Source organism: Rhinopithecus roxellana, chromosome 3 (genome assembly GCF_007565055.1).
Source record: "Rhinopithecus roxellana isolate Shanxi Qingling chromosome 3, ASM756505v1, whole genome shotgun sequence".
Classification (NCBI taxonomy): domain Eukaryota; kingdom Metazoa; phylum Chordata; class Mammalia; order Primates; family Cercopithecidae; genus Rhinopithecus; species Rhinopithecus roxellana.
Window position 1 is genome coordinate 155,509,337 of NC_044551.1, and position 26,871 is coordinate 155,536,207.

The window sequence follows — 26,871 nt, forward strand, 5'->3', positions numbered from 1 at the left end:
GATTTGTTTAAAAGCATTCCAGCAGAAAAACCAGTGGAAAGGTGATAAATGAAACAAGAAAGCAGAAAGTTGATGATTTTTGAAGTTTGATGATGGTTAAGTGAGGGAGTTCATTTAGTTTTCTCAATCCTTTTGGTGGGTATGTTAGAAAAAACTCATAATAATTTTTTTTTTTTTTTTTTAAATAAAAGGACATGTCATCACCATGATGGTTAGTTGAGTAGGTGTTAGCATATTAGACGTCTGAGGGCACAGTCCTTGCCATGTGTACACCCTTTGGAGGGCATTTGCATGCTTTGCAACCGCTGGAAGGCCTTGTTTTGTCCCACTCGGTCCTCTTCTCACTCTCCAGTTTATAGGCTGGCTGGTGCCTATGCTGATTGTTAGGCCAATTAGATTCTCTTGGGGATTCGTATGGGTAAATAATGGGAAAATGATGCAATTAGTAATGGAAACTGAAAAAGGAAATGATGCCATTAAGTAGAGCCAGGGTCATAGGGGTCTTGATAAAGTGAACTTGTGGGTGAGTAGCAGCTATGAATTAGATAGGCAGCAAAGAGGGTGAGAATGGGTCAGGCATTTGAGATTGGAGAATGGGATAGCCAGCTAAGAGAGATGTCCTGGGCTTCCTGTATGGCCGCTCCTAAGACCAGTTGCCCTGCTGTACTTGGGTTCTTCTGTACATATATCCTCGAAGTAAACCCTTTGTCACTATATTCAATTTGGGTTTCTGGATTCCCCCAAAAGGAGTCTACTGTAGTTACTGAACAGTGCAGAATTTTCTTGGCTAAATTAAAAAGTAAGCACTTTTTTAGAAGGTCAAAAATGATCAGTGACTATTCATCTAGGCATTCCATTGCGCAATTCTTCAGGCTTTTTTTTTGAAGACTGAGCCCTTCCCCGAGTCATTTAATTTTTTTTTTTAACCCAAGTGAAAGCAAGTTTATTAAGAAAGCAGAGGAATAAAGAATGGCCACTCCATAAGCAGAGCATTTTAAAAATTTAAAAATTTTTAAAATTAAAAAAATAAAAGTAGAGATGGGATTTTGCTATGTTGCTCAGGCTGTTCTCAAATTCCTGGACTCAAGCGATCCACCTGCCTCGGCATGCCCAAGTGCTGGGATTACAGGCACAAGCCACCGCACCTGGCCCCAGAGTCATATTTTTCAAGCTCTGTCTTGTATAGTATGAAACCTTTTGTCTCTTATCTGCTTGACTATTATATAATTTAGTAGTGATGTTTACATTGTTCACTAGACTTTGATTGAATTGAATTTAATAAGTGGCAGTAATCAGGTGTTTTTTGGTGGAGGGGTTAGCTTACTGTCTTCAGGTTTCCTATACTTGAGAATTTGCCTCAACACAATTTTAGGTGGCTGTAACACTGTTTTGTTGGCCAGTATGATTTTAGATTCCCCATTTTGGTTGTTGGTTGTTAAAAGACATAGGGAGCCTTGTTTGACTAAATCTATTGTCTTTCTCTTTCCTTTTCTTTGGTGTTCTTTTTTAGGGGACGAAAATAAGAATTGAGAAGATCTGGCTTAGATAATGCTAGTACAATGGAGATTTTAAAAAATTACCTATTATTTTATTATTATAAAGCACTGGAGCAAGTATAGAATTATCTATAGTAAATAGGATATAGAAAGACAGAAAGAAAGGGTTGGCATTCATTGGCCCTGGGGAGTGGGCTAAGGGAAAACAAAGATTTAGAGTCAAAAATTAATTAGTGTGCAGGAGATAGCAAACCTCTTGGCTTGGTGGGAATGAAAAACCATTTAATAAACATAACTAGCTAGAAGCAGTCTTCTTTCCCTATTAGTAGGTGGCTCACTGACATTGTCATAAGTCTTTGAAATGTTTGTTTTTCTCCCTTTAATTTGCTCTTGTGTACAAAGTTACGGCAGAAGGAGCCAGGACTGAATCAGACTTCAGCAATCTGGGGCTTGTGGAAAGAGATGTTTTGATCATATTGTTATTTTTGTATCATAAAATCTTAGATTGGCAACTTTCTTCTAGGGTGGATTTAGCTTTTGATACATTTTCTTAGGCCCACGAAAATGAACTGCTAAAGTAGAAATGAATAAAACTATTCCATTTAGCCTCTAGACAGTGACACATTAAGGACTAATGACTGCCAAAAGGAAATGTCAAACACTAAGCTAGTCTACTTTCTTTGGCAGCTGAGAATCCGGTGAATCAACAGTTTTCGGGGGTGTATATTTAATGTGGGTGGAGGAAGAGAGTGTCTAACATTCTTTAAGGCCCCGTTAAGTTCAGCAAAGTTGGACTTGGAGCTTGGTTCTACTTTTCTAAACCCAAGAAAGACACGTGCTATAGAATGAGAGTGGTTACTGTTTGTCATGTAGATAGTATCAAATAAGACATTTTAAAATGTGTTTACGGGCTTCGTCTTTGTTTTTATTTAATTGTTGGTAGGTACGAAGCAGCATGCATTGGTGTAGGTGAGGGACATACTTAAAAGTTTTGGCCGGGCGCGGTGGCTCACGCTTGTAATCCCAGCACTTTGGGAGGCCGAGGCAGGTGGATCACAAGGTCAGGAGATCGAGACCACGGTGAAACCCCATCTCTACTAAAAATACAAAAAATTATCCGGGCGCGGTGGCGGGCGTCTGTAGTCCCATCTACTCCGGAGGCTGAGGCAGGAGAATGGCGTGAACCCGGGAGGTGGAGCTTGCAGTGAGCTGAGATCGCGCCACTGCCCTCCAGCACTCCAGCCTGGGGGACAGAGCGAGACTCTGTCTCAAAAAAAAAAAAAAAAAAAAAAAAAGTTTAGATGGCCTTGATCCCCCTTTTCACAAACGAATTATCTGAAGAGTCTTGTGGAAGAGAATGGATAAATGGATAAATCTGTGATCCTTGAGGCGTAAGGAGCAAATTTAGACTGAATTTCTACTAAATATTGCTAAGAAAGGGACAAATTTAGAGCTTTTAAGCTTATAAACAAGTATGATTGCTGTGTCCTGGGTACTTGATTGCCATGTCCTGGGTACTTAACAGTTTAGCATTTAAAGATTCACATATAGACATAGGGGCAGGGAATGATAGCTAAAGGGTACAGGGTTTTTTGTTTTTTGTTTTTGAGACAGAGTCTCGCTGTCTGGCCCAGGCTGGAGTGAAGTGGCACAATCTCGGCTCACTACAACCTCTGCCCCCTAGGTTCAAGCGATTCTCCTGCCTCAGCCTCCCAAGTAGCTGGGATTACAGGCGCCTACCACCATGCCCAGCTAGTTTTCATATTTTTAGTAGAGACAGGGCTTCACCATCTTGGCCAAGCTGGTCGTAAACTCCTGACCTCAGGTGATCCACCTGCCTCGGCCTCTCAAAGTACTGGGATTACAGGCGCGAGCCACTGCGCCTGGCCCAAGGGTACTGGGTTTCTTTAGGAGGTGATAAAATGCTCTAAAATTGACTGTAGTAATGGTTGTACATATCTGTGAATAAACCGAAAAACATTAAATTGTACACTATCAATGGGTGAATTTAATGTGACCTATATCAGTATATAATCTATATCAGTAGATAATTATCTTATATATTTGTAAAATATTTAAAGATATTTACATGCTTTTTCACATGTCAGTTTGCTAATGATGTGGTAAGTATTTTAAATTATATTTCCTGTAGGAGTTCAGGCAATTTGTTCATCCTACATGAAGTAAAGAGTATTTTTCCCATTTTGAAACATGGCCTGTGTCTGTTATTGCCACCAGAATTACATGGTCTACATTAAGTCCTACATTGTGTATATTGTTGACCTCTTTAATCTTCTGGCTTTGTATGGGACAAACTAATGGCCTGCAATTTTCTGTGACTATTTCATTTAAATTACACAAATGTTGAATTAAGGATTGCTGAATCAAAAACAGTTAAAAAAAAAACAAACCTCAAATTATACTGAACTGGTGTCATTTCAAGCTGACTGTTTTTCATTTGGGGGCAGGGTGTCTTCTGTCTGAAAAAGTGTTATGTACATTGTTAGCCCTTAAAGATTTTTGAATGGTTTGGATTATTAGAAGATTCTGCATATAATCATGTAAAATTTGATTATACAACTCTGAGAACTATGAAAAGGAACTAATTTTTCCATTAATTACATGCTTGGATTATTATTTGCAGTCAGAGCTTTGGGGTTTGGTATTTTGGTTGAAATATTGGAACTCATAAATACATAGTAGTATCTGAAAGCTTTGTTCTAGGTCCACTTGAAGGAATTGCAAAAAAAGATGTAGCAGAAGTTTTAAGTGAAGTGGTTTGTTTTAGCAACATTAACTTATTTACTTAAAAATAGGTTTTTACTTTTTTGCTTCCATTGGGTAGTACTTATAGTTCAACAGCATGGATTTTCACCTTCTTTTGGAGTGAGGAGAGGAGACTGACAACATTCCTTTTTAAAGCTGGCATAGTTCGTTCCTCCCTCCCTCCATTTTTGTAGACATAGGGGTCTCGCTACATTGCCCAGGCTGGTCTCAAACTCCTGGACTCAAGTGGTCCTCCTGCCTCAGCCTCCCAGAGTGCTGAGATTACAGGCATGAGTGGCAGGCCAATGTCATAATTTTCTTAGTCAAAGTATTAGTTGAAGAATTCAAGTATAATGTCCCCTGTCCACTTTTTATTGTTGCTTTATTCGGCGGATGTTTACTTTCTTTTTAAAAAGAAAATTCTTGAAGAGAAGCCTGATGGTGGAATTTCAGGCCCTGTGGCAGGAAGTAAGACAGATGTGTTATGGTAGAGATGGCCACCCTTAAATCAGTGTGGGCAGTTGCTTGTGGGGCATGTTTTGGGGGAGGGACATTTCACTCTAAATTGATGTACTAGGAGATAGAGCATATTTTTGCTGGCCCAAGTAAATTTTTGGTGCGTTACAAAAAGGAAATATTTGGGTAACTCCCATTTCTGTTGCTTTGGAGCTTAATAGTCATTAAGTTGGTGTTCTTTATGTGGTACTGAGTAAAAGCTGAAAGTAGCAGAGATTGTATAGGCCAGTATATCTCTTGTTAGTTTTGAACTTGTTGGGAGCACTTATAATTACCTGTGTTTCTAGAGATAAATCAAGTGGCACCTCTGTTTCTTTAAATTCTTCTTTGCCTAGCCTGAGATTCAGGGGTCTTGCTTCTTGGGTAATAAATTCTACCTAATTTGAAGCTTTGCTTTCCTTCCAGAGATGTTTGAACTACGTTTACTAATGTGTATATGCTGTTGGCATAAAGATAAATTTGTTATTGAAGGGATTTTCTATGGAGAGACTGTTCTAGTGCTTGACAGCGGCACTGAGCATGAAAAGTTACCTAAGCTTTCCCAAGTCTATGTTCCCTCAACTGTGAATTGGGGATGATAATGGTGTCTATGCACACATCATGGTTACAAGTGTATAGAAAAGAGTCATGTAAGGCACAACCACTGCTGTTAATACTAGTGTTACTATTAACATTGCTGTAACTAATAATTTGTATTTGAATTGTTCACACTTTAAGTCTTCTTTTTAGCTGTTCTGATTTCCAGTAGTTTCCTAGAGCTGTTGCATTTATCATTCTCCTCTAAGGGCTTAGTTCTCTCTCTCCACCCCCTTTCCTTCTCCCTTCTTTTTCAGTCATGGTCAAATACATTTGGAGAATTTTCCTTTTGACATGTGTATTCTGAAGATAATGTCTAAGACTGTGTCCCTGTTGACTGTGCTGCATAGGTTATTTTATTGCTCTCCATTTGTCTTAACTGTCTTGCCTGAAGTTGGTAGCTTTATTCCTAGATGCATAATATGCTGTCTTTACTATTAAAATGTGCATTTTGATTGGGCCTGGCATACTTTTTTTGAGACAGAGACTCTGTTGCCCAGGCTGGAGTGCAGTGGCATGAGCTTGGCTCAGTGCAACCTCCGCTTCCCGGGTTCAAGCGATTCTCCTGCTTCATCCTCCTGAGTAGCTGGGATTACAGGTGTGCACCATCATACCCAGCTAATTTTTGTATTTTTAGTAGAGACAGGGTTTCACCATGTTGGTCAGGCTGGTCTTGAACTTGTGACCTTGTGATATGCCTGCCTCGGCTTCCCAAAGTGCTGGGATTGTAGGCGTGAGCCACCTCGCCTTGCCTGGCATACTTCTTTATTGTTAATTCTGAGTTACCTGGCATGGGGAAGCACGGCTCTGATCGTCAGTGTTCATTCTCTGAATTGAGTTTTGTATAGGCATCTCTGTATAAAATTTCTTCATTACTCTTTCCTACTCGTTTTGACTTTACTTGGTGATTGCATTTGAAGTAGACTATTTGTTTGAATACTGTAACTATTCATGTAGTTTCATGTTCATTTTCTGTAAGTTGTGTTTGTATTTCTTCTCTAGTTTTTTTTAAATTAGCACTAGAGGTAGAAGCTATTATGAATAGGGTTTTGTCGTTTTTGTTTTAACAAACCCACTGTCTCATTGTTTAAGATAATTTACACACCCTAGAACCAAAAACAGTAAACCTAGGCATAGCCTGTGTGTTTAAAAAACAAAAACAAAAAAAGACGGTGGGACAGGCAGTGTGAGGTCTAGAAGTTCTCTTTTCCTTGCATGTTATAACATTCTTTCTCTTTAGAGCTCTTAAATCTCTGAAGAGAAAAATCTTATTAGGAAAATCTTTATAGTTAAGCAGGGCTGACTTTGAAGTGAGGCACGTGGGCTTGCTGGTATCGTCACTCCACTTGAGGAGATGTGAACAGTTGCCATCAGATGTTATCTATGAACTTACTCATTGGATTAGTGATTACTTTAGTGATTAGAGAGCATTTCATTTGCTGGCTTTCATAGGGTTCTTGTTTTGAAAAAGGTCTGTTGTTGAACTGAACTGAGATCCTTATGGTTGCATTTCCTTATACCTGATAAAAAGTTTTTAAAAAAATTCTTAAAATAGGCAATGTATTTACATGGCTTAAAGTGGTCTAAAAGAGTATCTAGTGAGCATTTCCTCTCATCTTTGTTACCTAGCCATTCAGTTTCTCTTCTTACAGTTTCTTATGTGTCTTCCAGAAATATTTTTTGTGGATACAGTAACACTCTCTCTCTCTCTCTCTCTCTCTCTCTCTCTCTCTCTCTGTCTCTCAAGATTTTTGTGTCTTTTGACTTTATATTGAAAGTTATTATACTTGAGTGTGAAATAGGTTTTACTATGATAATTTACTGACTTACACTTACTTTGTTTTTTCCTCTAAAACAATGTTTTCCTAACATTTATTTGCTTTGCTATTAGGGCTGCCGAGTCTCATTCCACATCCCCTCTTTTGGCCAAACCATCCGCAATTTGTGCTCTCCCTCTCTACTTTTTACTCCTTTTTTCTGTCTTTGCCTTCCTTCTTCTTTCTTAGATATTTAATCCTGGATGCTTCTGTTCCTATTCACTGTACTATGACATCAGCTTATAGTCCCTTACTTGCAATGAACTCTATGAAGCTCACATGTCTGGCATGTAGTCACTTTGGCTTCTTTCATGTTTGAATTGTTTTTCAACCAAGTCAGATCGAGTGGCCTTAGGCTAAGTGCTCTGTTATTGACTGTTCTGTATAATATTGAGGATATTTCTATTTAACAAATAATTAATACTAATAATAGTACATCGTACTGTATTATCTATGTAGCCATTAGGCATATACCACCTTCTTTCAAATGTTTATCTCGTGATGTTAGATCTCTTTATACTTCATTAATTTATTTTTTTCATCACAGATGGTTTAAAGTCTTCATTTACTATAACAACTTTGAAGGTTTTACTATTTCACTGTAGTCTCTTTCAGTTTGTGTATCCAGCGACTCCTGTGGTCTTTAGCCTTGGATCCAGGGTCTTATCCAGAAAATCTTCATTTGTTCTTTCTTAATTTTGAGTGATGCTCTCTGGTTTTAGAGCCCAAAGATGGATGGTTCTACAGATGTAAGTTTTACCTGTTATCACTACAAAAACCCTGTCTAATAAGTCTTTTAGAGATTGATAGTAGTTTCTGCTTTCTAATATTGGATCTTTAACTGTAGCCATGCACAAACATTCTGTTTGGGGGATATTGAGCATTACCTTAAGCAATGGTAAAAACTGGCATGCTGTGTTATATGAAGAAAGAAGATGATTCAGTAAACAAACAAAAGGCATTTATTGCCTTGTGCCAGCTGGCATCAGTATAGAAAATATGCAGTGTAATGTCACCCATGATATATTCCTGGGAAGTTGAGGTTCAGGATAATTCCACAAAATGGTTTCTGTGTAGAACATATGGATGACAGAGGGGAGAGAATGCACACTGCCTTTGTCATTTCATTATTGGGCTCTTGTCTCAACTGAGCCTCATTTCCTATCCTGATGGGCATTCTTGTGCCTGATCTCTGTCTGCAGGGCTTCTGGGGCCTTTGACTTCACATCTCCAGAGGTGGTTCAGTTGATGATGGCAGCTAGTCATCATAGAAGGTGATGCCACTTTGCCTGTGGGTGAAGGTGGACTCTGACAGCATCCTTGAGGAATGGGTGATTTTAGTCTCTAAGCAGGGGAGGCGTACACCTGGTTAACATGGGTGCTACCTGGCTGGGCACGGTGGTTCACACTTATAATCCCAGCACTTTAGGAGGCTGAGGCAGGCAGATCAGTTGAGGCCAGGAGTTTGAGACCAGCCTGGCCAACATGATGAAACCCTGTCTCAAAAAAAAAAAAAGCAAAAATTAGCTGGGCATGGTGGCATACACCTGTAGTCCCAGCTACTTGGGAGGCTGAGGCAGGAGAATCACTTGAACCCGGGAGGAGGAAGTTGCAGTGAGCCGAGATTGCACCACTGCACTCTAGCCTGGGCCACAGGGTATGACTTCATCTCAAAATAAATAAATAAAAGCCAGGCATGGTGGCTCACACCTGTAATCCCAGGGCTTTGGGAGGCTGTGGCAGGCGGATCACCTGTGGTCAGGAGTTCAAGACCAACCTGGCCAACATGGTGAAACCCCATCTCTACAAAAATACAAAAAAAAAAATTAAAAAGCCGGGCATGATGGCGGGTGCTTGTAATCCCAGCTACTTGGAAGGCTGAGGCAGGAGAATCACTTGAACCTAGGAGCTGGAGGTTGCAGTGTGCCGAGATCACAACATTACACTCCAGCCTGGGCAACAAGAGCGAAACTCCGTCTCAAAAAATAAAAAATAAAATAAAATAAAAATAAAATAAATAAGTAACACGGGTGCTACCCAATTAGTAATGCTACAGTTCTGGAGCAGGATTTTGGAGGCCTCTAATGGGCCTGGCATTACCCTTTAGTACTTGAGTAGTAGGGATATGGAATATTTCAGTGCTTTTAACATTGCCTCAGTGTAACCCATGAAGGTGAGCCTTGCCTGTGAGGCCGTGGGCTAATAGCCAAATACCTTCCTTCCGTATTGACATTTTTTTTTTGCTTCCGGGCTCACCTCGAGGTACTTTCTTTCACCTCTTTCTCGGGCAGTGTTCTTGGATAGTGATTCCAGCCTTTTCTCCATTATACATTATTTTCTCCACTGCCTTCATACTTTTCATTTACTGCTTCTTTTGGGGGTGGGGGGATACATATTTGTCACTTGCCTTCCTTTCCAAGACCCAGGGAATCTCATGACTGCTATAGTTCAGTTATAGTTTCTTCCTATATAGGTCGTATTTTGTCTTTAATATACTCGTAAGAAATTAGACTTCACTTTAACATGTATACTTATACAAAAATGTGTAAAGGCAAAGGTAATCTTTTAAAATTTACATACACACATACCTTTTCCATAAATGAGATTTATATACATGCTTATTCCCCCGATTTCCCTCCTTCCCCCTTCCACCCGCCTCTCTCCACATTCCACATCCTCTCCCCCTAAGAACCAGTGTTACCAATCTGGAATCAATAACTGTATACTTTCCTCTGCCTGTAGGTTCCTGCTTCCCTTCCCTGTTTGTGTGTGTGTGTGTGTGTGTGTGTGTGTGTGTGTGTGTGTGTGTATGTATTTTTTTTTTTGCATAGGTGTTTGCCTGATCAAAAGTGGGATCATTGTTCACAAACCTGCATCATCTTACTCATCAGTAAGTCGTGGAAATCCTTGCAAGCCTTCTGGTTTACCTCTAATTCGTTCATTTTATTGCTGAGTAATAGTTCATAGCATGACTACACTATGTATTATTTGACCACTCTCCTCCCGTGTGTTGTGTGTTTTTATTTCTGTGTGCTAACAGTAGGTGTTACTCATTTAAATTTTGCTGATTTGATGAGTGTGAAGCAGTTGTTCATTATTATTTTTTTATGAGACTGATTCTGTCACCTAGGCTGGAGTGCAGTGACATGATCTTGGCTCACTGCAACCTCTGCCTCCTGGGTCCAAGTGATTCTCCTGCCTTAACCTCCCAAGTACTGGGGACTACAGGTGTGCACCACCACGCCCAGGTAATTTTTGTATTTTTTAAGAGATAGGGTTTCACCATGTTGGCCAGGCTGGTCTTGAACTCCTGGCCTCAAGTGATCTGCCCACCTTGGTGATTCTTGTGCCTCAGCCTCTTGAATAGCTGGGATTACAGGTGCATACCACCATGCCCAGCTAATTTTTGTATTTTTAGTAGAGATGGGGTTTCACCATGTTCACCATGTTGGCCATCCTTGTCTCAAACTCCGGACCTCAAATTATCCTCCCGCCTCAGCCCCCCAAAGTGCTGGGATTATAGGCGTGAGCCACCACTCCCAGCCTGCTCATTATTACTTTAAGTTGCATTTCCCTTGACCACTGTTGAATTCAAATAATCTTTTTAATATACTTGTAAGTCATTGGATTTGCTCTTTTATGAAGTGTCTGTTCATATTCTTTGCCCATTTTCTACTGTCATGTGTATGTTTTTCTTTGCCGGAGCTCTTGGTATATTATAGCTATTTGTCTTTTGACATTGCGTGTGTTCCCCCCCCCTCCCTTTTTTATCCTTCCTAGCCAGCGGAAATATATACTTTAAAAAAAAAAAAAAAATTGAGGTTTTGTTTTTATTTTCAGGTACATGTGTTTTTCTTTTGTTTTGTGGCTAGAGGATTTTCTCTTTTGGGTTAAAAATGTCTTTCTCACTTAGATTACTTACACGCACATAAGTTTGGGTCAATCAGGGTTAAATCACAAAAGCAGAAGAACTAGGAAAGATATATAAGGAATTTATTATAGGGATTTGACATTTTACAATCATGGGCACAGATTAAAGAGTTTATGTGAGGCTGTTGCTTTTATATTTCTTTTCTAAAAAGGGAGAGGACTTTTCAATTTGGTGTTTCTAGGAAAGAATCTTCACATTTCAAATGAGGGTTTGAAATAAATTGACATATTTCAAATACAGATTCCTTTGCAAAAATGTCATGGGTAATAATAAATTGCCTGACTTTGAGTTTTTGGATTTAAAGAAAATTCTTTTCACATAGACCATTTTAGTTATTTAAGATCAAAATTCATTTGACCTGAATGAATGGAAGAAGAAGCCCAGTCATAGAGCTGGGTTAGTGAAGGTTTTTGGAGCCTTTCCTGCTGTAACATTCTATGATAAACCTTCCTTTCACAATTATCATTGACATTACATCTGCAAGACTTTCGTACTTGTAAGTAGTTTTAAGAATATTTTGTTTTTATTTTTTTACCCACATCTGCAAAAATGTGTGTAGATATCTGTGAATTATTTATGGATATACAAGTTTCTGAATGCAAGCACTGAATGTGACTCTACATATATTCAAGTGAGTGGTTCTTTTTCTACAAATAAGAGCAGTCAGTACAAGACTCAAAATCAGAGGGGGAGCCAAACTTTAAAAAATCTTTGACAAGAAATGAGCTAAATAATGGCTTTCTCTTTGAAATAAATAGGGGCTATTTTGTCTTGATCTGGGGCTGTTTGCCTCCATTTCCCCCCAGCTGAACACATGTACTTGTGTCTGTACACATACTTTCTTACATAGACGTAAGTGAAAAGTATATAATGCTTGAGAGCTAGAGAAACTTAAGTGGGAGAAGGAAAGGAGGACAGAACAGTTCGACAAACTCCTCAGACTGCAGTAGTGTAAAATATAGAAATTATGTGGTACAGTGAAAATAGAATAAAAGATTTAAAATGAAAAATTGATTTGACCCACTAATCCTCTATATTAGAAAAACATTTCCCAGTAAGCCTCTCTGTAGACATTTTTCAGTTCCTTCTTCTTTGAATAGTTTCTTGTCCTGTTACATTGTTTCCCCTTATTCTCTGTAGACACTGTTCATTAAAAAGGGTAATGATGGCTTATGTAATAATGTCATCCTGTGGATGCACATCCGGTGTACTTCATACTCCACGAAACATACACTTTGAGTGATTTTCCTCCCAGCATTGGTGATATATTTTCACTGAACTCACATCTTTTGAGTACCCATTATAATCATTGACAGATACTTTCCGTTTCAGAGAGAAAAAAATATTGGGATTTAGGGTGTGAAGAGCAAAACTCATCCACTCAAACACCAAACCCATGACTGGCTTTTAAACTGTCATTTTGTTTGTTTGTTTTTGTTTTGAGACGGAGTCTCACTCTGTCACCCAGGCTGGAGTGCAGTGGCACGATCTAGGCTCACTGCCACATCCACCTCCTGGGTTCAAGCAATTCTTCTGCGTCAATCTCCGGAGTAGCTGAGTGGCTGGGACTACAGGTGCTGGCCACCACGCCCAGCTAATTTTTGTATTTTTTAGTAGAGACAAGGTTTCACCATATTGGCCAGGCTGGTCTCGAACTCCTGACCTTGGGATCTGTCCACCTCAGCCTCCCAAAGTGCTGGGATTACAGGTGCGAGCCACCGCGCCCGGCCTAAACTGTCTTGTTTTAAACCAAACAAACTATCCAGCCAGCACTTGTATTTTCTATGTATAGATATTAATATAATTGTGGATACAGGAAACTGCAAATTTACCAGTAGATGCCCTTTGCTTTCACTAAGAGAAAATTCAATTCATACTGGGTTAAACTGGTTTTTGTTTTTTCCTGTTTCGTAAAAATTTGCATCTAGGTGAGTTTTATCTTCCTTTTAAGAAACTTAGAATGCTGTTTTTTTTTTTTTTTGAGTTCGAGTCTCGCTCTGTCACCCAGGCTGGAGTGCTGTGGCCGGATCTCAGCTCACTGCAGGCTCCGCCTCCCGGGTTCACGCCATTCTCCTGCCTCAGCCTCCCCAGTAGCTGGGACTACAGGCGCCGCCACGTCGCCCAGCTAGTTTTTTGTAGTTTTTTTTTTAGTAGAGACGGGGTTTCATCGTGTTAGCCAGGATGGTCTCGATCTCCTGACCTCGTGATCTGCCCGTCTCGGCCTCCCAAAGTGCTGAGATTACAGGCTTGAGCCACCGCGCCCGGCCTTAGAATGCTGTTTTACCAGTGGTTTTTAGTTGCTGGCACTTGCCTGGAGGTGTTTGGGGAGTCTACAATTTTGTACAGTATTTGGTGGGTGAGACAAGGTCTTTACTTTGTCACTGTAAGCATGTCTCTTTCCTTCATGTAAAAAGAGCTGGAAAAGCAGTAAGAGTTGGTTTTTGGTAGGTACTTTCCATTTGGGTTGGCTAAGTAAAAATGGCAGTAGAATTTTACTGTCTGGCATTTGACAGTTTTTGTAGTTTGCCTAAGTAGAGAAATTTGAGTTGTTAGCTAGTCTTGATTGTAGTGAAAATGTGAAAAGAAATGTGTGTTATTACTTGAGACTTTGAAGTGCTCTTATAATTACGATTTTTGAAAGAATCTTTCCTAAGAAGGAGAAAGTATTTGACCTTGGAGAGGGAACTAGGGACATGATAGAGTTAATTTTGGGTAGAGAATGAAGGGATTCCAAAATCCTGAAACTTGTTGATATATATTTTTTGAAGTATAACCCTCAAGATGTCATTTCTTATCTTTAATTTCTGTTAAGATGGGAAGTAGGTAATGGCTTGGGGCTTTTATTAAGATTATATTGATAGCCATGCCACGTAGTTTTTAACAAAACCGGCAGTTCTACTGAGATTTCTAACAGTGTTCATTAATGAACCTCTTATATATGAACGTAACAAATTAAACCTTATAATAAGACACTCTTTTGTAGTGTGTGAGGGAGTAAAATTAACATTGTCAGTACACTGTGATGGTGCATCTCTTTCTTTTCCTTTTTTTAAAAAAAAAGAGACAGGGTCTTACTCTGTTGCCTAGGCTGGAGTGTAGTGGCCGTGATCATAGCTTAACAAAGCTTTGGCCAAAGGGTAGATTTTACTAGGGTAAATTGGACTCAAGCAAGAGCGTTTCCCTTGTCTGCCCCATATTTTACAAGGTAGAAACTGGATCTGCCTTTCTGTGCCTAATTCATGAGAGGAAATCCTTATTGAGACTTGAAAAGAAAGCTGTAAATATGGAAGTATTTTAGAGAGAAATTATGTATCTTTTCAGAAAATAGTTTTAGACTAGAGATTAATAATGAACACTTGAAAGTTGTCATGGGAACTCCAAGGCTGTCTTTAGTACATTCTGGTGAATGAATGATTTCTTTCATGTTTTTCGCTCATGCCCCAATCTGCTACCCGTTTCTCTCGGAGAGAGTCATTTCTTCTTTTTCACTTGACCATTGGTTCTTACACTTTGCCTGCCCTTTAAATACATTTCTTTCCTTTTTTTTTTTTTTTTAATCTCCCTTAACAGCCTTTTTCTAATAGTGGAAGTTATACATTTTTCTCTGCAGAACAAGAAAAATTGCCAGAATACATCTCTTTAAGTCAATGCTTTGGTCTTCATATCCTAGCTGTCTTCAAAAATCTGGAGTGACTGCTCTTGTCAACCATGTTAAATCTAAGCTCCCTTCCTAGCCCCCGAGGCTTCTTGTCATTTGGTCCTACTTTGGCCGAGCCCAGAGTAACTTCACTATTAATGGACATCATCTCTCAGATTACTGTCTCTGGCCTTCCCTGTACCCAGCCATATTGAAATCCTGCTGTTCCTTTTGTACCAGGCTCAAAGCTAATTTATCTATTGCATTCGTTAAAAAAATTTTTTTTAATAGAGGTGGGGTCTTGCTGTGCTGCCCAGTCTGGTCTCCAACTCCTGGCCTCAAGCAATCCTCCCACCTTAACCTCCCAAAGTACTGGGATTACCGGTGTGAGCCTACCACTGCATTCTTAAGTGCCTTCCTATTTTCTAAATATCAGTAATATTGATGGCACTGTCCATTCATATTTAACCATCAAAGCATGAAGCATGGTACTGTTAATGCATACAGGTTAAATGATTTATACAAGGTCCCACAGCTAGTAAGTAGAGGTGCTATACTTCGAACCCAGCCTGGCTCCAGAATTTGAGCTCTTAGCCACTGTGCAACACTGTAGGGTCTAGTTGAAGTTAATAGTATATTAGATTGACAGTACCATAACTTACAATTGTAATTCCCTTTCCAGCATTTTATTTTGAAAAGTATGCATATAGAGAGGTTGAAAGAATTATACAGTGAACACCCACATATGAATCCACTTCTTAATTCTATTAAATGTTTAAATATTTCCTTTGAGACGTATTTAGCCATCCCTGTGTCCATCTTATTGTTTTGATGCGTTTCAAATTCAGTTGCAGACATTTGTACATTCACCTCTAAACACTGTCCCATATATGTCATTAATTAGAGTAATTTTTTTTTTTTTTTGAGACAGGTTCTTGCTCTGTTGCCCAGGCTGGAATGCAGTGATATTCCACTGCTCACTATAGCCTTGAACTCATGGGCTCCAGCAGTCCTCCTACCTCCCACTTCAGCCTCCTGAGTAGCTAGCAGCACAGGTATGCACCACCATACCTGGTTAATTTTTTTATTTTTTATAGAGATAGGGTCTTGCTGTGTTGCCTAGGCTGGTCTTGAACTCCTGGGCTCGAGTAATCCTCCCACCTTGGCCTCCCAAAGTGCTAGGATTATAGGTATGAGCTCTTGCGCCTGTCCTAGTATTTTTAAAGGTAAGTTTTATACATAGCGAAATGTACAAATCTTAAGTGTACTATTAGTGAATTTTGATAAATGCGCATACCTTGTAACCCAAACCTCTATCGTATTGTAACCCAAATAATAAAAGGATATTATATAATTTTATCTTAGTGGAATATTTGGCTTTTTTTTTTTTTTTTTTTTTTTGAGATAGAGTCTTATTCTGTCACCCAGGCTGGAGTGCAGTGGCACGATCTCGGTTCACTGCAACCTCCGCCTCCCACATTCAAGCAATTCTTCTGCCTCAGCCTCCCAAGTAGTTGGGATTACAGGCACCTGCCACCACGCCCAGCTAATTTTGTTTGTATTTTTAGTAGAGATGGGGTTTCACCACTTTGGCCATTGTTGGTCTCGAACTCCTCACCTCAAGTGATCCGCCCTCCTCGGCCTCCCAAGGTGCTGGGATTACAGGTGTCAGCCACTGTACCCAGCCTTTGGCTCTCTTGTAGTTCAAGTACATGAGTTCTACATTCCCCTCAGAATTAACCCGCTTTTCTGATTGTTCATGAACTTTCACTGATTCTTCAGTTTATTACATTGACTTAAGAACAGGGCCATTTCCACCTTATTTACCAGCTTACTTGGCATGGAGCATATTATGATTGATGGGCTTGTTATTGTAGTCATCATTCTCAATTCCTAGTATACATGTATTTTCTTCATTGATTAAAAATTCCTTTGATATGTCATGTTTCCAGTCATTTTCATGAATTAATCTGACCATATTCCTATTAATTGTCCAATAACACATGATTTGTTCAAGTGGCTTTGATGTTGAGGGAATGCTTCCCTTGACACCTATCCTTTTTTCCCCCATGATTGCCACTTTTTAGGTATTGTTGAAAGATTTCTTAGACTGGTTTAGGAGGAAAGGATGGTTCTGTGAGTCTCATCTCCATCTACACCCATTCCCTTGGTGATCTCATCTAGGCTTGTGATTTTAAATACCTGTATTCATGGATGATGACTTCTAAATTTATGTTTCCAGCCTGGACCATTCCTCTGGACTTGTCATCTCTACTTGGATGGCTAATAAACTTTCTAACTTTAACATGTCATATATTGAATCTTAATTGTTCTGCATCCCCCACTTTCCTAATGTGTTCCACTCATAGTCTTCGTAATCTTTGTTAATATCAGGTCTTGGTATTCAGTTAGTTAAAATGCTAGTTACAAATAACAGGGCTCGGGGCAGTGGCTCAAGCCTGTAATCCCAGCACTTTGGGAAGCAGAGGCAGGTGGGTTGCTTGAGCCCAGGAGTTTGAGACCAGCCTGGGCAACATGGCAAAACCCCATCTCTACAATAAATACAAAAATTAGGCAGGTGTGGTGCTGTGCACCTATAGTCCCAGCTACTTGGGAGGCTGAGGTGGGAGAATCGCTTGAGCCCGGGAGGCAGAGGTTGCAGAGAGCCAAAACTGCAACTCTGCATTCCAGCGTGGGCAACGAACAGAGCAAGACCCAGTCTAAAAAACTAAACAAAAAAAGAAGAGAGTCTAGCTTTTCATAAGTATATCTAATCTCCAGACTCCCTTCTCAATTTAAACTGAGGGTGGGGTGGTATGTGTGTGTGTTTAAAGATTGATATAAAATATTTGAAAGGTGAGATCTTAAAAATATGATTTTCCAGTGTGGTACCTCTGATACAGAAATAATTGATGAATAAATCAAAATACTGATTATTGTTTTTGGAAAGCCAGTAGATTTATGTTTTTACTGGAAATATATTTGTTTAATAATTTTAGTTATAAATTAGGGTGATGGATTTGGTGGGAGTGTCAGCTGAACTTCAGATAAACCCTTTATAGTTTGTCCTGTTCTTCACAGTCTATCTGACTCATCACACACCTAATTCAAAGCGAGCACAAATTGATTGTCTTAATGAAAGCACTTATGCAATGTAATGCTTTTTGACACTTTAGGAATGCTGCATCAAAACTAAGAAAATTCCTGACCACCTGCTGTTAGATTTTCATGTGGAATAGTAGACAAATCTTGGACTGGCAAGGTTTGGTTTTTTGTTTGTTTGTTTGTTTGTTTGTTTTTGATATGGAGTCTTGCTCTGTCTCTGGAGTGCGATGACGCAGTCTCAGCTCACTGCAGCCTCCACCTCCCGGGCTCAAGCAATTCTCCTGCCTCAGCCTCCCAAGGAGCTGGGATTACAGGCATGTGCCACCACGCACAGCTAATTTTTGTATTTTTAGTAGAGACAGGGTTTCACAGTATTATCCATGCTGGTCTGGGCACCTGACCTCAGATCACCTGACCTCAGGTGATTCACCCTCCTAGGCCTCCCAAAGACTGGCAGTTTTAATACAGTAATAAAATGGGCTCTAGTTGTTGGAAGTTGACAGCAAGTGTCAGAGAGCTTTTGCACACACTGGCTTGAAGGGACTATCAGGAGAGAAGAGGGAGATGTGGTGATGTGGTACTGTTCCAGTTACCTGCAGGAGTGTGCTGAGGATGGTATATTCTTCTTTTTTTTCCCACTGCCATTTTTTTCTCCTGGTAAATTACAAGGGAAAATAGAGACGTAACACTGTCAAGGCACTTCTGAACACTGCCTTTTTTTTTTTTGGAGACAGAGTTTTGCTCTGTCGCCCTGGCTGGAGTGCAATGGCATGATCTCGGGTCACTGCAACCTTCGGCTGCCAGGTTCAAGAGATTCTTCTGCCTCAGCCTCCTGAGTAGCTGGGATTACAGGCATGCGCCACCATGCCCGACTAATTTTTGTACTTTTAGTAGAAACGGAGTTTCACCATGTGGACCAGGCTGGTCTAGAACTCCTGACTTCAGGTGATTTGCCCACCTCAGCCTCCCAAAGTGCTGGGATTACAGACGTGAACCAACACCCCCAGCTGTGAACACAATTCTTAGTGTATGCGCCACATGGGCAATCCTTGCATGGAATAGTTACTATTGCCTGATGTTTGTGTCTTTTTTTTCTATTTGGATCAAAAACTGGCAGAACATACTTTCACCTGAAGGGTCACAGCTTTCTTGTGGCCAATTCTATGGAATCCCAAGAAAACTGGAATGAAAGATTACTGCCTATTCTTAAAGAATTCTGCATTTCTGAAATGTTTGCCATATCTTCTACGCCCCAATTCACATTACCCACTCCCACTTAAAAATAGCAAGAGAGCAACTTTTATTAAATGTATGAAGGGTGTTGGGGACTTTATTTGGTCATAGAACTGGAGTGAGTGCTAATTATTAAAAGTAAAAAGGGTACGTCTTAAATGGCAGGTATTCTTGGTCTTTTAAAAGTGAAAGCAAAATGGATAAATGGTATTTTATACTTGAATCTGTACAAAGAGCAGAGAGAAGTGTGGACTGAAAAGATAGCTCAGATGAGTGTATTTTTTATTGTAATTTCCAAATCATGTAGATTGTTTTATAGCTGATAGGCACTTAGTTTTGTGGATTTGGGAGAAGCAGGTAGTAAGCCCATGGTCAAGAGATGTGGGAAAGTAGAGAAAAGTTGTGGATGAACGAGGAGATAAAAGGATTTTCCGGCCAGGCGCGGTGGCTCATGCCTGTAATCCCAGCACTTTGGGACGGGCGAATCATGAGATCAGGAAATTGAGACCATCCTGGCTAACACGGTGAAACCCTGTCTCTACTGAAAATATGAAAAATTAGCCGGCCTGGTGGCGGGCACCTGTAATCCCAGCTACTCAGAATGGCGTGAACCTGGGAGGCGGAGGTTGCAGTGAGTCGAGATCGTGCCGCTCGCTGCACTCCAGCCTGGGCGACAGAGTGAGACTCCATCTTAAAAAAAAAGGATTTTTCTTGTTGGATAAACTAGATTATGATATTGGAAAGATAATGCCAAGGAAGAAGTTTTCTTGAAGAATCTGGGTCATAAGATCTGATAAGTTCTGATAAGATTATGTGTCTTTCATTGAGATAGGTTAATTCTGAGCAAGTTTTATATGGAATGGAGACTTTGGTAATATGGAGGATTACTCTTCAGCTATCACGAAACGTACACTCCTGCATGCGTTGAACTAATGGATTATCTTTGTGTTTTTAAATTCTCATACCTCTCCTGCCCGTACCCCTCAATAATTCTGGCAGATCTGCCTTGGAACCAAATCTGCCACAATTGGAAGGGCTGCTTCCTAAATTAGATGTGATAGACTTAAAGTATATATTTTTTTCTAAGCAAAAAGGAAAATAATAGTGATCCTTAATTCTCAGCCATGTATTTTGTCCTAAAACATAATTGTCCAAAGCTGAGATATCAATGATATTATTTCTTACTTATTTTGAAAAAGTATTCTTTTATGATAATGGATAGTACTTGTTGTACTATATAATTTTACTAAACAGGGAAAAGACATCACTTGATTTTAAGTGACTACTTTATTCAGAAGGAATTTTTGAATTAGGGATTTTAAAGCTTTAGAAATTTAACCTTGATTCATAAAGCCAAACCAGAGTAATATCATATCTAATATTATAGTACATTTTGCAAAGCAAGTTACTTGACTGTGAGGTAATGTGGTCAGTTTTATATCAGTATTAGATGTAAAAAGTGTAACAAGGCTGTTGAGGCTTACTGAAAGTTTTAGTTAATTATCAGTTCTCATTTTGAATACTGCACATTAACTTAGAGAAGAAAGACTAGAAAGTGGAGCTTTTGGAAGCAGCACATGGGTCTAACATGTCTTTAATGTGATTACATTGTTTATTTGATGGATCTGTAGCATTTCACTGTCTACATGTTGCTATTAAAAATAACAAAACAATTTTGAGCATTTATTCTGTGCTAGCCTCAGGACTTTACATGAATAGATCCCCCTGTGGTTGTTATTGCTATTAAATCTGGTTTACAGATCAAAGGCCCAAGGTACATAAAGGTTGAAGGACTTGTCCAGGGTCAGAGGCTCAAGTGTGGAGAAGGGCTCCTAACTGATGTGCAACTTAGCTTGCCCCTGTTGAAAATCTCGGTGGTTTTTTTAATGGCTTCTAGAAGGAGACAGTTAAATTTCTGACTGTTATTCAGGCTAATGATTGCTTTATCTTTTTATATATATGTATATAATTTATTTTTTTGAAACAGTGTCTTGCTCGGTTGCCCAGGCTGGGTTGTAGTGGTGTGATCATGGCTCACTGCAGCCTTGATTTCCTGGGCTCAGGTGATCCTCCCACTTCAGCCTCCCAGGTAGTTGGAGCTACAGGCAAGTGTCACTACACCCTGCTGATTTTTGTGTATACATACATTTTTTGTAGAGACAGGATTTTGCCATGTTGTCCCTGCTGGTCTTGAACTCCTGGGCTCAAGCAATCCTCCTGCCTTAGGCCTCCAAAGTGCTGGGATGCCAGGTGTGAGCCACCACACCTAGCTGCTTTATCGTTTTAAATGTGTTCTTTCTTAGGAAATTAGTTATTGTGTTATAGATTCTTACCTAAGGAGAACATGTATGATTATCAGCATTTTACACCCCAATTGGGTTCTTCTTGCCTGCTGCATAGAAAAAGCCAGTACCCTGAGACAGCAGAAGTTGCAGCAGAGAAAGAGTTTAATAATCAATCGCAAGGCTGATTGAGGTGGATGAGATACCTTTCAAATTCACCTCCCAGAGAATTTGGAGACTAGGTTTTTAAAGATGGTTTGGTAAGCAGGGGCTAGGGAGTGGGTACTGCTGATTGACTGGGCTGGGCATGAAATCATAGGAGTGTCAAAACTGTTTCTTGGTATGGGTCACCAGTGTAAGTGGCGTCAGTTGGTCCACTAGAATGCAGTCTGAAAAATATCTCAAATACCAGTCCTTTTTTTTTTTTTTTTTTAAGTTAGTTAGGATCTTGCTCTGTTTTCTAGGCTGGAGTGCAGTGGCATGATCTTGGCTCGCTGCAACCTCTGCTTCTGAGACTCAAGTGATGCTCCCACCTCAGCCTCCAGAGTAGCTGGGACTACAGGCATACCACACCTGGCTACTTTTTGTATTTTTAGTAGAGACAGGGTTTTGCCATATTGGCCAGGCTGGTCTCGAAGTCCTGATCTCAAATGATCCACCCGCCTTCCAAAGTGCTGGGATTACAGGCAGGAGCCACTGCACCTGGCCTTTTCTTTTTTTTTTAGACAGTCTCACTCTGTTGCCCACCAGTCTTAAGTTTCACAGTAGTGTTGTTATTTATAGAAGTAATTGGGAAAGTTACAAATCTTATTATGACCATTGGCTAAGTGACTCCTGAGCAGTAAACAATTATAAAAAGCAAGCTAGGAAACAGTAACGGGCTACTGTGTTAACTATGCTTAAATCTTATCAGAATAATTTTAACCTTACCACCTTTCATTAGTTTTACAAAGGCAGTTGCAGACCACGAATGGGAAGAGGGGGTAGTTTTTGGGAGGGGACTGTGATCATCTTTGCTTTAAAGGTAAGCTGTAAACTAAATTCCTCAGCTAAATTATAAACTATATTCCTCCCATAATTAGCTTAGTCTGTGCACAGGAATGAACAAAGACAACTTGTGAGGTTAGAAACAAAATGGAATCAGTTATGTTTAGATTTCTCTCACTTGCATAGTTTTGCAAAGGTGGTTTCATGCACAACCAGAGATGTTGTATGAAATATTCTTCTCTTCATTCCTGATGTAGTAGAAGACGTGATTTGTTTTTTTTGAAGACGGAGTGTTGCTCTGTTGCCCAGGCTAGAGTGCAGTGGCGTGATCTCGGCTCACTGCAGCCTCTGCCTCCCGGGTTCAAGCAATTCTCTGCCTCGGCCTCCCAAGTAACTGGGATTACAGGTGCTTGCCACCACACTCGGCTAATTTTTGTGTTTTTAGTAGAGACAGGCTTTCACCATGTGGGCCAGGATGGTCTTGAACTCTTGACCTTGTGATCCACCCGCCTCTGCCTCCCAGTGCTGGGATTACAGGCATGAGCCGCTGCTCCCGGCCGGAAAACGTTTTTAGTTTTAAATTGTACTCCTCGTGTAGATGTGTAATGTAATGTAGTAGGTGTTTACTGGGTGTCCCTTGTGTGTTGGAGCCCTGTAGTCTGGTCCCAGGGATATGATAAAGAGGAAACACCAGCTGTTGAAAGTGCTTGGTTCATTCTTGCAGAACTTCTAGGCTCCACCCACCCTTGGGTCATGACAAAGGTTAGGTCATCATAGAGTGTGTAGCATGCTTGTGTAGGCTCCTTACCCTTAGCCTTTATCAAGGGTCCTCATGAAGAGCAACTCTGCCTGTTTTCTAGAACCTCCTTAGAGGGACAGTCCAGCATTATTCCTTATTGTTCCTACAGCTGGCTCCATTTTATAAATAACTCACAGGTTTTTTCACTTAAGTGTCTCTTTCTCCAGAGAAACCAGTGTGCTACTTAATCTGATGAAAGCTGTTGGTTTTATTCTTTGCTTTGGCCACCAGACAGATCAGGGCCAAATTGGTGTATAGTGTATACTAGAAATAGTGTATACAATAGAGCAATTTCATTGCTCTACTAGGGCTTTCTAACCCCTTTTTTGTAATTTATCAAAACCCATTAGATCTGATAAAATATCTGGACTCACATACAATATTGTATTATAATTTTAAGATGTTCTTGTATCCTGAAACATATCCTGGACCCTTGGGGTTGAGAGTCCTGCTTTTGATCTTTTTATATCTTTATTTCACTATTCTGTACCTAGTTTTATTCTAAGTTTCCTTGACTCTATAGAAGTAGGTTATATGTAAATGATAAATAACATTGTTTTTAGAGGTTTTGGGTACTGAGCAGTTGCCCTCCATGTATTTGACAGCTAGGCAATGGGAAATGTTTTTGTTCATCACAAGAGGAACTTTTTTGGCCCTCACGATGATGAAATTGGTGGGCTAATTATAAATGGCTGCAGAGGGTGGGCGTGGTGGCGAATGCCTATAATCCCAACTCTCTGTGGGCTGAGGCGAGTGGGTCACCTGAGCCCAGGAATTCAAGACCAGCCTGGGCAACACATGGTGAAATTCTGTCTCTACCAGAAATGCAAAAATTAGCCAGTGTTATAACCTGATCTGGAAATAATTAATTTAAAATGGCTGTAGAGTTTTGGTCCAGTGATTTTTCCAGGAAAAACAACCTGTACATTTTGTTGTAACTCTTTATTTATTTATTTATTTATTTATTTATTTATTTTGGTACAAATACCAGGGCCTAAAGATGGAAGTCTTATGCTCTAAACACTGTTGTCAATATTCAGTAAACTTAATGTTTACGACGTTTTTACGCCTCTTCTGTGTGGTTTTTGGTAAAATCTTGATGAAAGCTATAAAAAGGCTTTGGCAATTGTTTCTAGGGCTGCAGTTTTCTTTTCTTTCTTTCTTTCTTTCTTTTTTTTTTTTTGAGACAGAGTCTTGCTCTGTCGCCCAGGCTGGAGTGCAGTGGCTGGATCTCAGCTCACTGCAAGCTCCGCCTCCCGGGTTCACACCATTCTCCTGCCTCAGCCTCCCAAGTAGCTGGGACTACAGGCACCCGTCACTACGCCCAGCTAATTTTTTGTATTTTTTAGTAGAGACAAGATTTCACCATGTTAGCCAGGATGGTCTCGATCTCCTGACCTCATGATCCACCCGCCTCGGCCTCCCAAAGTGCTGAGATTACAGGCATGAGCCACTGCGCCCAGCCAAGGGCTGCAGTTTTCAAATCTGTTTCCTAAGTGAGGCATGAACTGTTGGCCTCTGCCCATCAGGATTGCTGTTCACAGATGCTTCTTCATGCTGGATTTCTAGCGGCAGTTCCTGACTTGGAGGCATTGGGCAAGCCTTTGCTCTTGAGCCTCCATATATAGAGGGTAGTATTTTCATTTGTGGGCCTTGCAGGATAGGATGCTTGATTGTACTTGACTTTGGAGATTTCTTGCTCTTTACTGTCCTCTTCAAATAGTAGAAGGGGAGGTTTAAGATGTGTCCCTTAAGAGTGTTCCCAAAACAAGTCAAATTCATGCTAAGGAGAAATGTTTTTGCAGTAGCTATGACTTTCACCTTTTTCCCCTTCCCTCTTTGTAAAAGACAATTTGTAGTACATTTTGTCTCTCTAAAGGAGATATGACTACCCCAAATTTTTAAACAGATCAGGAAGAATCTATTGTATATTTGAGTGGGAACCTGAGAATGCTGTGGCATACAGACAAAATTAATTTAAAAACTGATAAAGAAATCAGATGTAGCTTTTAATGGGATTTTCAGAATTAAAATGTAGGAGAATTATGTTAATAAGCTCTGCTTTTAACTCTATCAAGTGTAGGATTGTGTTCCTTTGTGCAATTTAAAAACCACCATCACCTGTGCCCTCTAGTGCTTATAGGATGAGTTTGACAATAGAATTGTGTTCTCTGTTTCCTGCTTCTGCCCTGGTTACTGCTGAAATTCCTGGTGTGAGAGTTCTCTTAGTGTCTCTGACCCCAGCTTCCCTGGCATTGGGAAAAGGGTGGCTTTGCCCATTCCTCCACATGGTCCTACTATGCTGCTGTGGTGCTGGAGAAACAATAAGTACATCTGGGCAAACATGGCAGACTCCTGGCAGTCAGCTCCTGGAAGCTAGGGCAGTTTATGCCCCAGCGCTGCCCAGGTGTAGAATCCTGTCCTGAGGATATTGATCTGTAGCAAGCTAAGGACGTTATAGTTGACCCTTGAGCAACATGAGTATGAATCGTTAAGGTCTACTTATATGTGGATTTCCTTCCACCTGTGATACCCCTGAGACAGTAAGACCCACTCCTTTTCTTTCTCTTCCTTTTTGGCCTACTTAACATGAAGATGATGACAAGGATGAAGGCCTTTCCTTCCTTCCTTCCTTCCTTTTACAATGAAGTCTCACTCTGTCACCCAGACTGGAGTGCAGTGGCATGCATGATCTCAGCTCATTGCAACATCCGCCTCTGGGTTCAAGCAATCCTCCTGCCTCAGCTTCCCGAGTAGCTGGGATTACAGGTGCATACCAGGTTGCCTGGCTAATTTTTGTATTTTTAGTAGAGATGGGGTTTCGCCTTGTTGGCCAGACTGGTCTCGAATTCCTGACCTCAGGTGATCCACCCACTTCAGCCTCCCAAAGTACTGGGATTACAGGCATGAGCCACCATGCCCCACCATGAGTATCTTAATAATATTTTCTTTTCTCTAGCTTATTTATTGTAAGAATACCATATATCATACATACAACATACAAAATATGTATTATTTTGACTGACGGTATTAAATATATGTTATTTAATATGGACCGACTGTTTATGTTATCAGTAATGCTTCTAGTCAGCAGTAGCTATTAGTAAAAATTTTGGGGGAGTCAAAACTTATATGCAGATTTTCGACTGTGTGGAGCAGGGGGGTTGGCACCTAACCCCAGCGTTGCTCAACCGTCAACTGTAGTTTAAAATCTTCACTTCCTTTTCCCATCCATACTCACTGAGTTGGCATCCGGGGTGGAGGAGTTCATGTAGGGATCCTTATGGTCAGCACCTGTGGACCTCCCTCATAGGAGTGGCATGCAAGGTGCTGCTGGGATGGATGTCAACCAACGCCCAAGGTAGAGGTCAAGTCGCTGTTGGCTAGGTACAGGCAATTGGGTACCTCTCCGAAGCTCTCTGTGGTGTCAGTTCACTGTAATGGAGGATTCAGAGGGGCAGCCAACTCCACGCCCTGTGAGCCTGGTACAGTTGCTTGTCCACTTGCTCAGGCTCTTGACAGAGCAGCTTCTTACTGCATGACAGCTTTTTAGGCACTCTCCCTTCCCACCACTTTACCTTTACTTTCTTCTTATCCTAGTTTTGCCTCTCTCTGAATGAAGATAGGTGGTGATTACCTGCCCCTTTTTTCAGTGGACACATTTGACATTGTAGAGGAACATGGAACAAAACAACTGTTCATTTAAGATTTCTATATCTGTCACAA

General features: G+C 40.4%; 1 protein-coding gene across 1 annotated transcript in view; it reads left to right on the plus strand.

The window, feature by feature from the left end:
- CTNNA1 (catenin alpha 1) overlaps positions 1-26,871 on the plus strand; it is a 180,253-nt gene that overhangs the window by 86,525 nt on the left and 66,857 nt on the right. The gene's annotated exons all lie outside the window — the stretch shown is intronic.